Source organism: Petaurus breviceps, unplaced genomic scaffold (assembly GCF_028583685.1).
Source record: "Petaurus breviceps papuanus isolate PSGF00001 unplaced genomic scaffold, PetGlider_PUasm1.0 173, whole genome shotgun sequence".
Lineage (NCBI taxonomy): Eukaryota > Metazoa > Chordata > Mammalia > Diprotodontia > Petauridae > Petaurus > Petaurus breviceps.
Window position 1 is genome coordinate 11,776,950 of NW_027185759.1, and position 11,827 is coordinate 11,788,776.

General features: G+C 40.8%; 1 pseudogene; it reads left to right on the top strand.

Moving 5' to 3' along the window:
* The first annotated feature begins 7,014 nt into the window (after positions 1-7,014).
* Positions 7,015-11,354, top strand: LOC138157606 (arylacetamide deacetylase-like; annotated as a pseudogene).
* Positions 11,355-11,827: the final 473 nt, after the last annotated feature.

The following is an 11,827-nucleotide window of genomic DNA, read 5'->3' on the forward strand; positions in this document are numbered from 1 at the left end:
AAGGCAGTCCAGAGGTGGAGTTGAGAAGGGAGAGCATCCCAGACCTGAAAGACAGTCAGTACAAAGGCAAAAGTTAGGAGAGGGGGATCTTGTTTGAGGAACAGCCAGGAGGCCACTGTCACTGAATCCCAGTGTGTGTGGTGGGTTGTAAAGTTCAAGCAGACTAGAAAGGGAAGACGGGACTGGGTGGTGGAGGGTTTTAAAAGCTGGGTAAAGAATATATTCACACACAATGGGCCTAGTAACTGCTATAATGGTGAGTTGTCTGAGGAATCTAACAACGACTTATAACATTGTCTATTCCTAACATTCCTTGTAGCTTCACAGTCTACTTTACCATATGTTGTGCCGTAAGATGAATTTCTACTTCTTTGCCTATTTTTCCAAATGACCTATATAATATTAAAATTAATTGTTCTTTAAATGTTTGATAAAATTCACTTGTAAATCCACTGGTCCTTTTTTTCTTAAGCTTGTTCAATTTAGTTTTCTAAAATGATGCTACTTAAATATTTTACTTCCTCTTCTGTTAATCTGGGCAATTTATATTTTTGTAAACATTCATCCATTTCACTTAGATTGTCAGATTTATCGGCAGACAGTTAGGCAAAACAGTTCCTAATTGTTACTTTAATCTCCTCCTCATTGCTGTTGAGTTCACCCTTTTCATTTTGGATACTGGTAATAATGGTTTGCTTTTTTAAAAATCAAACAAACCACAGGTTTATCTATTTTATTGTATTTTTTTTCCAGTAAGCCAGCTTCTAGTTTTCTTGCTTTCAATTTTATTAATCTGTTCTTTGATGTTTAGAATTTAGAATTTGATATTTAATAAGGGATTTTTAATTTGTTCTTTTTCTAGCTTTTTTAGCTGGATGCCCAATTCATTGATCTGTCCTTTCTCTATTTTATTCATGTAAGCATTTGGAGATATAATATTTCCCATCAGTACTACTTTGGCTTCATTCCATAAATTTTAGTATGTTGTCTTATTATTGTCATTCCCTTTGATGAAATTATTCATTGTTTCTATGATTTGTTGTTTGACCTATTCATTCTTTAGGATTATATTATTTAGCTGCAGTACAAACTGAAGTGAAGGAGAGAGAACATGCACTGACATATTACCAGGTTAAGTGTCCTAAGTCCTTAGGGGAAGTCAAATGGGGGTCTAGATGAATGCGGGGGGCAGAAGATGATCAATGAAGTTCCTTTCTATGTCCTGAGCGCCTACCCTACACCCTCAACTGTCTACTGTACATGCCAACCTGGATGTCCAAAGAAGAAAATGTAAAAGGACTTAGACCTTGACAACTTTAAGCATTGCATAAATGTCCGTGGTTATTGCTGCAGTGGTGGTTTTTGTTATTGCCAGCATCTCCAACCCAAACAGGTCCCATAGAGAAATCATTGTCCTTTTCTGTCTAAGTCTGCCCAACCTTCCACCATCCCAGTTTCTATGAATGTCCATCAGCTTTGGAATTTCCAAGTCAGGTGTAGCTCTTTTTTCCCCCCCATCCCCTAAACCCCTAGCCCCCATCCACATAGCTGCCCACTTCTGCTGATTCTGCCTCCTTACCTATCCCACCTGGCTCTTCCTCCCTTAATTCACTACCACCCCTCTAGCCCAGTCCTTCATTGACTTCCATATGGACTACTGCTATACTTTCCCGTCTAATTACTCTTCCTCCATCCCTCTTTCCAATCTATCTTTGTTGCTACTGCCAAGTTTATGTTTTTAAATGTACTTGAATAATGACATCATTCTCTTTTTCAAAGAGGCTAATATTTTCCTCTTAAGGTGAGGAGGTAACTTTTACCAGCCTGTCGTAAATTTATCAAGACTTTCCAAAACAGGTTTGCATCAGTCAAACCTCAGATCTATAGATTGGAAAACTGTGCTAATCAAATTGCAAACAATTCCCTTTGGTTATAACTGGACTTAGATTTTCCTGATTTTTTGATCACTCCTCAATCTGGTTTGTTAATTCTTCATTTATTTTGCTACTTTCTAATTGGGGTTGTGCTGGTAAATGTTTAATAACTAGTTTTTTTTGAAAATACATCCTTAGATTTTGTTTTGCTTAGGACTTCATTTATTCTTTACATTTTGTTGTGCAATCATGTCTGACTCTTTGTGACCCCATAGACTATAGCTCACTACTAATGAACACAGGGTTTTCTTGGCAGTTACTGCAATGGTTTGCCATTTCCTTCTCCAGTGCATTTTTCTGATAAGGAACTGAGGGAAACAGAGTGAAATGACTTGCCCAGGGTCACATAGACATAAGTATCTGAGGGCAGATTTGAACTCAGGACGATGAGTCTTCTGACTTGAAGTCTGGCTCTCTTCACTGCACCATCTAGCTGCCCATTATGTGAGATGATTTTCCCCAGTCTTTTTTTCCCTCCCCCATCCCACGCTCCTCTCCCTCTTCTTTCTTTTCTCTTGAGATAATCAAGACACAGCAGAACCACGGCTAGACCTTCTCCAATAGGACTCCTTCTATCAGCCCTGAAGTGATAGGGATCAGGGGTGGGGGAAGGGGGACACAGGTATCATTCTACATATGTGAATGTGAGCACTTTCTCCTTCTGTAGTCCTTTTTCATGGTTCATTCATGTTTGCCCTTTTAGATCTTTCTTCCTGTGTTTCACCTTCAATATTTCTCTGCAGCTCTCAGTAAGAACACTTACAAGGTCTTTAGAACAAGAACACTCATTAAAGATCCATTCTCCCACCCCCACCCCCACCCCTGGGCTGCATCATACTCACCTTTGGTAGGTGAGTTGTTGGCTGTAAGCCTATACCCTTTGCCTTCTGGAATATACGTATCCCAGGTTCTCTGCTGCTTCATACCAGTGGTTGTTGAATCATGTATGATCCTCCCTTGGATCACTTGGATCCCGATTCAGAACTTGGATTCTTTCTTTTTGGCAGCTTGTTCTACTTTTTCTTTTTTTAAAATGCTTTATTAATTCTGATTTACATCATTCATTTCTGCCAGATTTCGAGTTACAAATTTTCTCCCCGTTTTCCCCCTACCCACCGCCCCAAAATAGCAGTCCCACAGGATATCCCCTCCTCCAATCTGCTCTCTCCCATATTTTCTCCCATACCCCTTTCTTTTTTTTTATTTTTTTATTTTTAAGCAATCGGGGTTAAGTAACTTGCTCAAGGTTACAAGGCCAGTTATTTCTGGGTGTGGTGCTGAGTGTCTGAGCCCGGGATTCGATCTCCAGGTCGTCCCAACACTGGAGCTGCTGCTTTTACTCGCTGAGCCACCTGGCCGCCCCTCCCATACCCCTTTCGACTTTTCCAGTGGATTTCTAAGCCTCAGTGCCTGTATATCTTATTTCCCAATTACATGTAAGATGTTATTATATTATATTATTATATTAATAATATATATACACACACATATATATACATATATATATTTGAATATTTGATTTTAAAACTTTCAATTCCAGATTCATTTGCTTCCTTCCTTGTCACCCACCCTTACTGGGAAGATAAGCAGTTCAGTATAGGTTCTACATGTGTGGCTAATGCAAAACAATAACATAGTAGATATATTGTAAAAGACTAACTATATTTCCCTCCCTCCTATCCCACATCCTACTTGTTCTATTTTCTATATGATCCCATCACTTTTCAAAAGTGGGTGCTTCCAACTTCCCTCCCCCCAGTCTGCTATCATCCCCCCCTCTCATACCCTTCCCCCCTACTCTCCTGGAGGGTGAGATACCCTATTTAGTGTATATTTCATTCCCTCCTCAAGTCAAATTCAATGGGAATAAGGTTGACCCATTCCCTTTTGCCTTCCTATTCTTCCCCTCCATTGTAACCACTTTCCCTTGTCTCTTCTGTATGAGATAGTTTACCCCAATCTGTGTCTCCCCACCTCCTCTCATTCTATACCTCTCACCTCTTAATTTCACCTTTTATGTATCATCCCTTCATGTTAAATTGGTCCTGTGCCCTCTATCTATGTATACGTATAAACATATATACACACATTCACATATGTATTCATATGCCCATATACCCTCATATAGACATATATATTTCTAATCCCTTCAACTACTGAGGAAAGTTTCATAAGTTATAATTATTATTTTTTCATGTAGGAATGTTAATAGTTGAACTTTGATAAGTTCCTTATGATTTCTTTTCCCTGTTTACCTTCTCATGCTTCTCTTGCTTCTTGTATCTGAATGTCAAATTTTCTATTCAACTCTGGTTTTTTTCATCAAAAATGCTCGAAAGTTCTCTATTCCACTGAATGACCATATTTTCCCCTGAAACATGATACTCAGTTTTGCTGGGTAGGCGACTCTTGGTTTTAATCCCAGCTCCTTTGACCTCCAGAATATCATATTCCAAGCCCTTCGATCCCTCAGGGTAGAAGCTGCCAGATCCTGGGTTATCCTGATTGTGTTTCCACAATGTTCAAGTTGTTTCTTCCTGGATGCTTGTAATATTCTCTCCTTAATCTGGGAATTCCGGAACCTGGCTATAATATTCCTAGGAGTTTTCTTTTTGGGATCTTTTTCAGGAGGTGATCGGTGGATTCTTTCAACCTCTATTTTGCCCTCTGGTACTAAAACATCAGGGCAGTTTTCTTTGAAAACTTCCTGGAGGATGATTTCTAGGTTCTTACTTTGGTTGTGGCTTTCAGGTAGCCCAATAATTTTTAAATTATCTCTCCCGGATCTATTTTCCAGGTCAGTGGTTTTTCGCATGAGATATTTCACATTGCCTTCTATTCTTTCATTTGTTTGGATCCGTTTAACAGCATCTTGATTTCTCATAAAGTCATTAGCTTCCATTTGCTCCAATCTAATTCTGAAGCAATGATTCTCCTCAGTGAGCTTTTCAGATTCTTTTTCCATCTGGCAAATTCGGCTTTTTAAGGCATTCTTCTCCTCATTGCCTTTTTGAGCCTCTTTTGCCATTTGAGTCAGTCTGTTCTTTTAAGCTGTGATTTTCCTCAGTCAGGCTGTTGACTCTCATTTCATAATTTTCTTGCATCGTTCTCATTTCTTTTTTTTTTTTAAAGCAATTGGGGTTAAGTAACTTGCTTAAGGTTACACGGCCAGTTATTTCTGGGTGTGGTGCTGAGTATCTGAGCCCAGATTTGATCCAGGTCATCCCGACACTGGAGCTGGTGCTCTTACTCACTGAGCCACCTGGCCACCCCCGTTCTCATTTCTTTTCCCAATTTTTCCTGCACTTCTCTTATGTGTTCCTTAAGGTCCTCTATGGCCTGTAACCAGCTCCTATTTTCCTTTGAAGCTTTTGGTGCAGGAGTTCTGACCACTGTTTTCCTCCTGTTCAATGCTTGGCTCCTTTTTGTCCCCAAAATAGGAGTGTAATGTTGGAATCTTCTGTCTGATTTGTTTCCTTTGCCTGGTCATGTTGCCCCTCAGTCACTTGACCCCTGGGCTTTTTGCCACAGTAGGACTCTGACACCAGACAGGGGAGCTTTTGTCCCAAACGCTGGGGTTTTCTCAGCTGCCAGAGGTATTAGTTGGGTGCCCTCTCTGAGGTCTCCACATGCTCTGGCAAGCTGGACACACACCTCAGGACCTCCACCCTAGACTACAATCCAGATCCAAGCAGGTTAAAACAAGAGCGATTACCCCTCAGACTGGTGCTTGGTTCCCCTACACTCTGCAAGCCAGGAGCTGAAGCTGCCATGTGGTGCTGGCTGGCTGTGCCAGCATCTCAGCGGCTTCTTGCCCTGGGGGGCAAAAGCCATGAACTCCCACTTACTGGGTCCCAAAGTCCAGACTGCACTGACCTCTCACATTGTCCTTCATATCTATGTGTTGATAAATTTGGAAATGGCCACAGCTGTTGCTGATCTGGAGTCTCTCTGACCGCAACTGGTCAGGCCCACCCTGGGGCTAAAGCCTAGGTATGGGGCTGGGCTCGGCTGCCAGAGCGCTGCACTGGCTGATTCCTGCAGGCCTGCCGGGCTGTCCTCAGGAGGAGGTTAGCTTCTCTGTGTCATTTTATGGGTTCTGCAGCTCCAAAGTTTGTTCAGAGTCCCCTTTTTACATGGATTGGGGAAGGTGGAAGCCAGAGCCATGGGAAGGTTTTGCTTCTACTCTGCCATCTTCTCTACTTTTTCTTTAACCTCAAATCTCTGGATTTTGATTGTCATATTCCTAGGAGCTTTCATTTCGGGGTTTATTTCAGGGATAGATTCTTTCAATTTCCATTTTGCCTTCTGGTTCTAAAATATCTGGGCAGTTTTCTTTTTAAGATTTCTTGAAGTATGATGTCTAGGTCGTATTTTTGGTTATGGCATTCACATAGTCTAATCATTCTTTAATTTTATCTCCTTGATCATTTGTTTTTGCCATGAGATATCTTATGTTTTTCTCTATTTTTTTTTCAATATTTTGACTTAATTGTGGGGTTTTTTTGGTCTCAAAATCCATTGGCTTCTATTTGGTCCATTTGCATTTTCAAGGAGTTTGTTACTTGGGCACAGTTTTGTATCTCTTGTGCCAAGTTGTTAACTTCTTTTCCAATTTTCTTCACAGCTCTTTTTTTCTTTTCCAGTTTTCCTCAAGCAATTTTATTCCATTTATTAAAAAACAAAAACTTTTGCTTTATTTCTTCTCAGAATTCTAGTTGTGTTTTTGTCTGAGGCCTTGCTTGTAGGTGTTTTGGGGTCATCTCTTCTTCCTTGTGTCTTCAGTATCTTTGCCACCATTGGCTCTGAGCTCCTCCTGGTGGGTTCTTTCTTTCCCATTCTTTTAGTCAACCTCCTGACTCTGGACTTGATGTCAAGGCTTTGCTGTGAAGCATTTCTGAAGGGAATATCTGGGCCGTCTCCTGTCGCTGCTTTCTTGGGGTATTGAGTGTTCTGTATTTTTGGATTTCAAGGACAGGCTGGAAACCTGCAGGTCTCCAGTGCTCCCCAAGTGGCAAAGTCTGATTGCTTCCTCCCAGTCTGAGCTCTGCAGCTTTCTGACCTGAGTTTGGGTCTGAGCATGGGTAGATGTGGCTGCCGGACTCCCCCCGTCAGTCAGCTGGAAAGCTCCATTGTCTCAGAGGAGCAGCATTGTAGGTGCCTTTTTGGTCTAGAATTCTCAACTCACTTATTCCTCTGCAGACTGGCTAAACTTTGAAAGCGAGGCCTGCTTTGTTCCTGGAGTCTGCCTGCTGCCTGCTTGCCCACCTATCCCAGCTGCTGCTACTGCTGGCTTCTGAGCTTCCTCTTCCTATAGGACCCAGGGCTTCCCTGCCTGGGAATGCCACGCCTGTGTGCAGGTCCCCTTCTTCATCTGCTCTCAGTCTTCAGCCCAGGACCAGTGAGTGGGTGACAAAGCTGCCAATTCCCATCCGTCCTAGTTGCAAGACACCAGTATGGGCTTGGGGTAGTCTGGTCTGAGTCTGGAACCTCTTCTTGACCTGGCACTCATCCTCTCCCTGGGTGCTGGAGCTCTCAGAGTCAGACATGATTCTGGCTTGACCCCTCCTCAACAGACCTCTCTACCTATCTCCCTTCGCTGACTTGGGATAGACAAATTACTTATTGTGGCTTTCTGGATTTCTCCATTAGGATTTAAGCTGGTGCATTTCCTAGACCTATTTGGAGAAGTCTGTGGAGCATAGCTCACTATACTCCACCTTCTTGGCTGTTTGCATTGTCACTTTCCGAACAAAAAGTACCCCTCCTCATCCACCATACACCTCTCTGTGTTATTTACCCTAATTAGAATGTAAACTTCTTGACCTTGGGATTGGCATTTTTTTTAAAAAGATTGGGTTTTTTTTTTATTAAAAAAATTTGTACTTAGAGGTCTTTTTCTTTCATCTTAGAAGCTGGGGCAGCTAGGTGGCACAGTGAATAGAGCACTGGCTCTGGAGTCAGGAGGACCTGAGTTCAAATCCAACCTCAGACACTTAACACAAAACTAGCCATGTGACCTTGGGCAAGTCACTTAATCCCAATTACCCTACTTTCCCCCTCCAAAAATGGGAATAGCATCAGATTGCTTTCCACCATAGCAGGGCAAATTTGCAGCTACACCAACAATATATCAATGTGCCTGTTTTCATGTAGTCCTCTCAACATATCATGTTTCTTCCTTGTCAACTTTGTCAGTTTGATGGATGTGAGATAGAACCTGAGGATGTTTTAATTCGCATTTCTCTATTAGTGATTTGGAACAAAATTTTTATATGGTTATGTATATGTTGTCTTTCTTCCTTCGGAAACTCTCCGGATATATCTTTTGACCAATTATTTATTGGAGGATGTCTCTTACTTTTGTAAATTTGAATCATGTCCTTTTAATTCTTGGAAATGAGACCTTTATCAGACAAACTGGTACAAATATTTTTTACCCCCAGGTAACTGATTCAAATGGACTGTCTGTCTTTACTTTTGTGTATATACAGACAGACAGATGCACATGTATGTATGTATCTGTGTGTGTGTGAGTGTGTATCCCTAATGCACCATAGTGCTTGGCACATAGTAAATAAATGCTTAATAAATTCTGTATTATTCTCTCATTCATTCATCAAGTTGTCAGTAATTAATTTTTGAGTATTGCCACATTTCCTACCAAGCAAAGGAAAAGGTGTACCAAGCCCTAAAGATCTGATTTATTTCATTTGTCTCTTATATTCTTTATGCCTCTAACTAGATATGGTTTGTCTTAAATTAAAACAAACTTAGATTTCATAAATATCATCTTTTGAAAATGTATTTTGATATTATGAAATTAATTGACATAGTCTTCAAAATATGACCTTGGAATCATGGAGGCAGTGAATGGTTCATGGGGCAGCTGGCTCACCTTCCCAGACAGGTAACTCAATTCATTTCACATCAATTCAACAGTCATTCACTGAGTGCTTGCAAGGTATTGTACTGGGCTTGCTGGGTCCATAAAGAAAAACATCTTAAAAGTCTCTGGCCTCAAAGAGCTTATATTTAACACTGAGAAAAACAAATGAGAATTATACAGATAGGTAAATACAAAGTGTATGAAAAAATGATTCAAAAGAATTAGAAGGAGAAAATATTTATTGGGGAGGAGTGTTTCTAGCAGTTTCTTGAAGGAAGCTAGAATTCCCAAGAAGTAGAGGTGAGGAAGAGAGTCTTACAGACATCCCCTGTGGGGTGCTGAGGACTGCCTATGGCTTGGTGGTAAGAGATGGAATATTATAACCATGACCAAGTTGCTTTTCCTTCCTTGGTCTTAGTGTCTCTCTGTTAATTGATAGGGTTGTAATGACTTCCAAAGTCTGTCCTACCTACCTGTTTGTCTGTCCATCCGTCCAGCATCTACCTATGTACCTATCTACCTATCTATCATAGAACCTCAGTTTATGAATTTAATTCATTCCAGGATTCTGTTCATTATGAAACTTGTTTGTATTACAAAGTGAATTTTCCCATAGGAAATAATGTAAAGTTGAAGGATCAGTACCACAACCCCCAAATTATTCATATAAAAATAATTATTTATCATTTTGAGTAAGTTTTTTTGTCCCTAATGCACCTGAAATACAATAGCAGGGATTAGTACACAATGTAAAACAAAAATAAAACAAAGTAACCTGCACTTTACTTTTGAGAAGAGACCTGGCTGGTATGAGGGAGACAAGGGTGGGGAGGAGGAGGAGGAGGAGGAAGAGGAGGAGGAAGAGAAGGAGGAGGAAGGGCTATTGCTTGGAAGGAGAATCTTCTTCCATGAGAACATCGGTATTTCAATGTTAGGAGTGTTCTCTTGTATGCTACCTTCACTAAAAGTAAGACTAACACTACTGCCTTCACTTATTTTTCATTTTTTAGAATCACTTTCATGTTTTGATTCACTGATTTTCCCCCTTATATTCACTTCTGACTAGAAGTCTATCTAGCAACACTTGTTTTTGATGTTTTTTCAGAATGTCACAGAAATGTGATAATCCATTATTGTTAAAAACATCCGTGGCTCTCATTGCTACAGCCTTATTGGGGTGATGTTTTTCAACAAAGTTTTGCTTCTCCCTACATCTGATAAACCTCCTAATCACACTTGATGTTAGAGATTCCTCCAATGTCTCCACCTCCTCCCCAGACGAGATCCCTGCCACCTCTTGCACACCTGTCCATTTGCCTGTTGTCACCTCCTGGCCATGCTTCTCCATCATTACAAATATTGGTGTCGGGGTGGCCAGGTAACAGAGAGTAAGAGCACCAGCTCTAGTGTCCGGATGACCTGAGGGTTCGAATCGGGGCTCAGATACTTAGCACCACACCCAGAAATAACTGGCCATGTAACCTTGAGCAAGTTACTTAACCCCGATTGCTTTAAAAAGAAAAAAATATTGGTGTCGATCACAGTTGTTACTGTACACTGTTATGCAAAGAACTGCTGTGTGTATGCAAATACATGTGAACACTCGTGTAGTGCTACAGTTAAGAGTCAATGATGCTGCCTCCATGGAGGGTCAACACCAGATGGGGCTGATTAGGCAGTGTGCCGCCTGACATTTCTTTGTTTGATAGATGAAAGCAAAAAAAAAATTGCCCTACTTTCTTGTCATCCCTTCATGAATCATTCACGTCCAAACATAATGTTCATACTGCAAATTTTTGTTCATCCTGAAAGACAAATTTTGAGAAAATGTTTTCCTTATCCAGAAAAGCATACATAAACTAGATTACTCATAAACCAAGGTTCTACTGTGTGTATGTGCATATATGTGTGTATATGTATGTATATATGTGTATATATATATATGTAATTTGAATTTGAAGGTATTATCTCTTTGTTTCTCAGGTCAGTCAAGATAAAAGTCAAGATTCAGTCGTTACTTTATCCTGCTCTTCAAACTCTTGATATGGATTTACCATCACATCGAGAAAATGCCCATATGCCCATCCTGCCAAAATATAAAGTGGTTTTCTTTTGGAGCTTTTATTTTACCTCAGACAAGGCACTGGAGGAAGCCATTCTTGCTAACCAACACATCCCTGTGGAATCAAGCCATCTCTTCCAGTTTGTCAACTAGAGTACCCTGCTTCCTGAGAGGTTTCAAAAAGGCCATCTTTATACCAACCCAATTCACGGACACTCTGACCTCGCAAAAAAGTACCCTGGATTTCTAGATGTCAGAGCATCCCCCATATTAGCTGATGATTCTAAGTTACAGGCTTTACCCTTGACCCATATCCTCACCTGTCAGTATGATGTCTTAAGAGATGATGGGCTCATGTATGTCTCCCGCCTTAGGGCTGCAGAGGTCCAGGTGGAAGATTGTGGAAGATTGGTTCCATGGAGTGCTATTTTTCAATAGGTTTCTTAGAGCAAGTGATAGGAAAGTCTAGGGGAGAATCTCTAAAGATAATTCAGCTGTTCCATTCCACCAAGGGTCTGTCTCTTGTGTGTGCAAGTGACAGTATTGGCTGCTGGCAGGGGTGGGTTGGGAATAGTGGTTAGTAATTAGACTAAGACATGGTTCTGACTGTCCTGGATATAAGATTTGTGCACAAATAGCTGCAATACAAACTGAAATGATTAGGAGAAAATATATGTTGACGTATTACCAAGTCAAGTGCCCTAAATGCTTAGGAGAAGTTCCAACCAGATGAAATGGGGTTTGAGAGGATGATCAATGAAGCTCCTCTCTCTGTCCTGAGCACGTACCCTACACCTCACCTGTCTACTACACATGCCAACCTGGTTGTCTGAAGGAGAACATGTAAAGGGATCCTGCCAACCTTAAAACACTGTATAAATGTCAGTGGTTATTGTTGTAGTGGTGGTTTTTATTACTTCCAGTATCAACAACCCAGTAGGT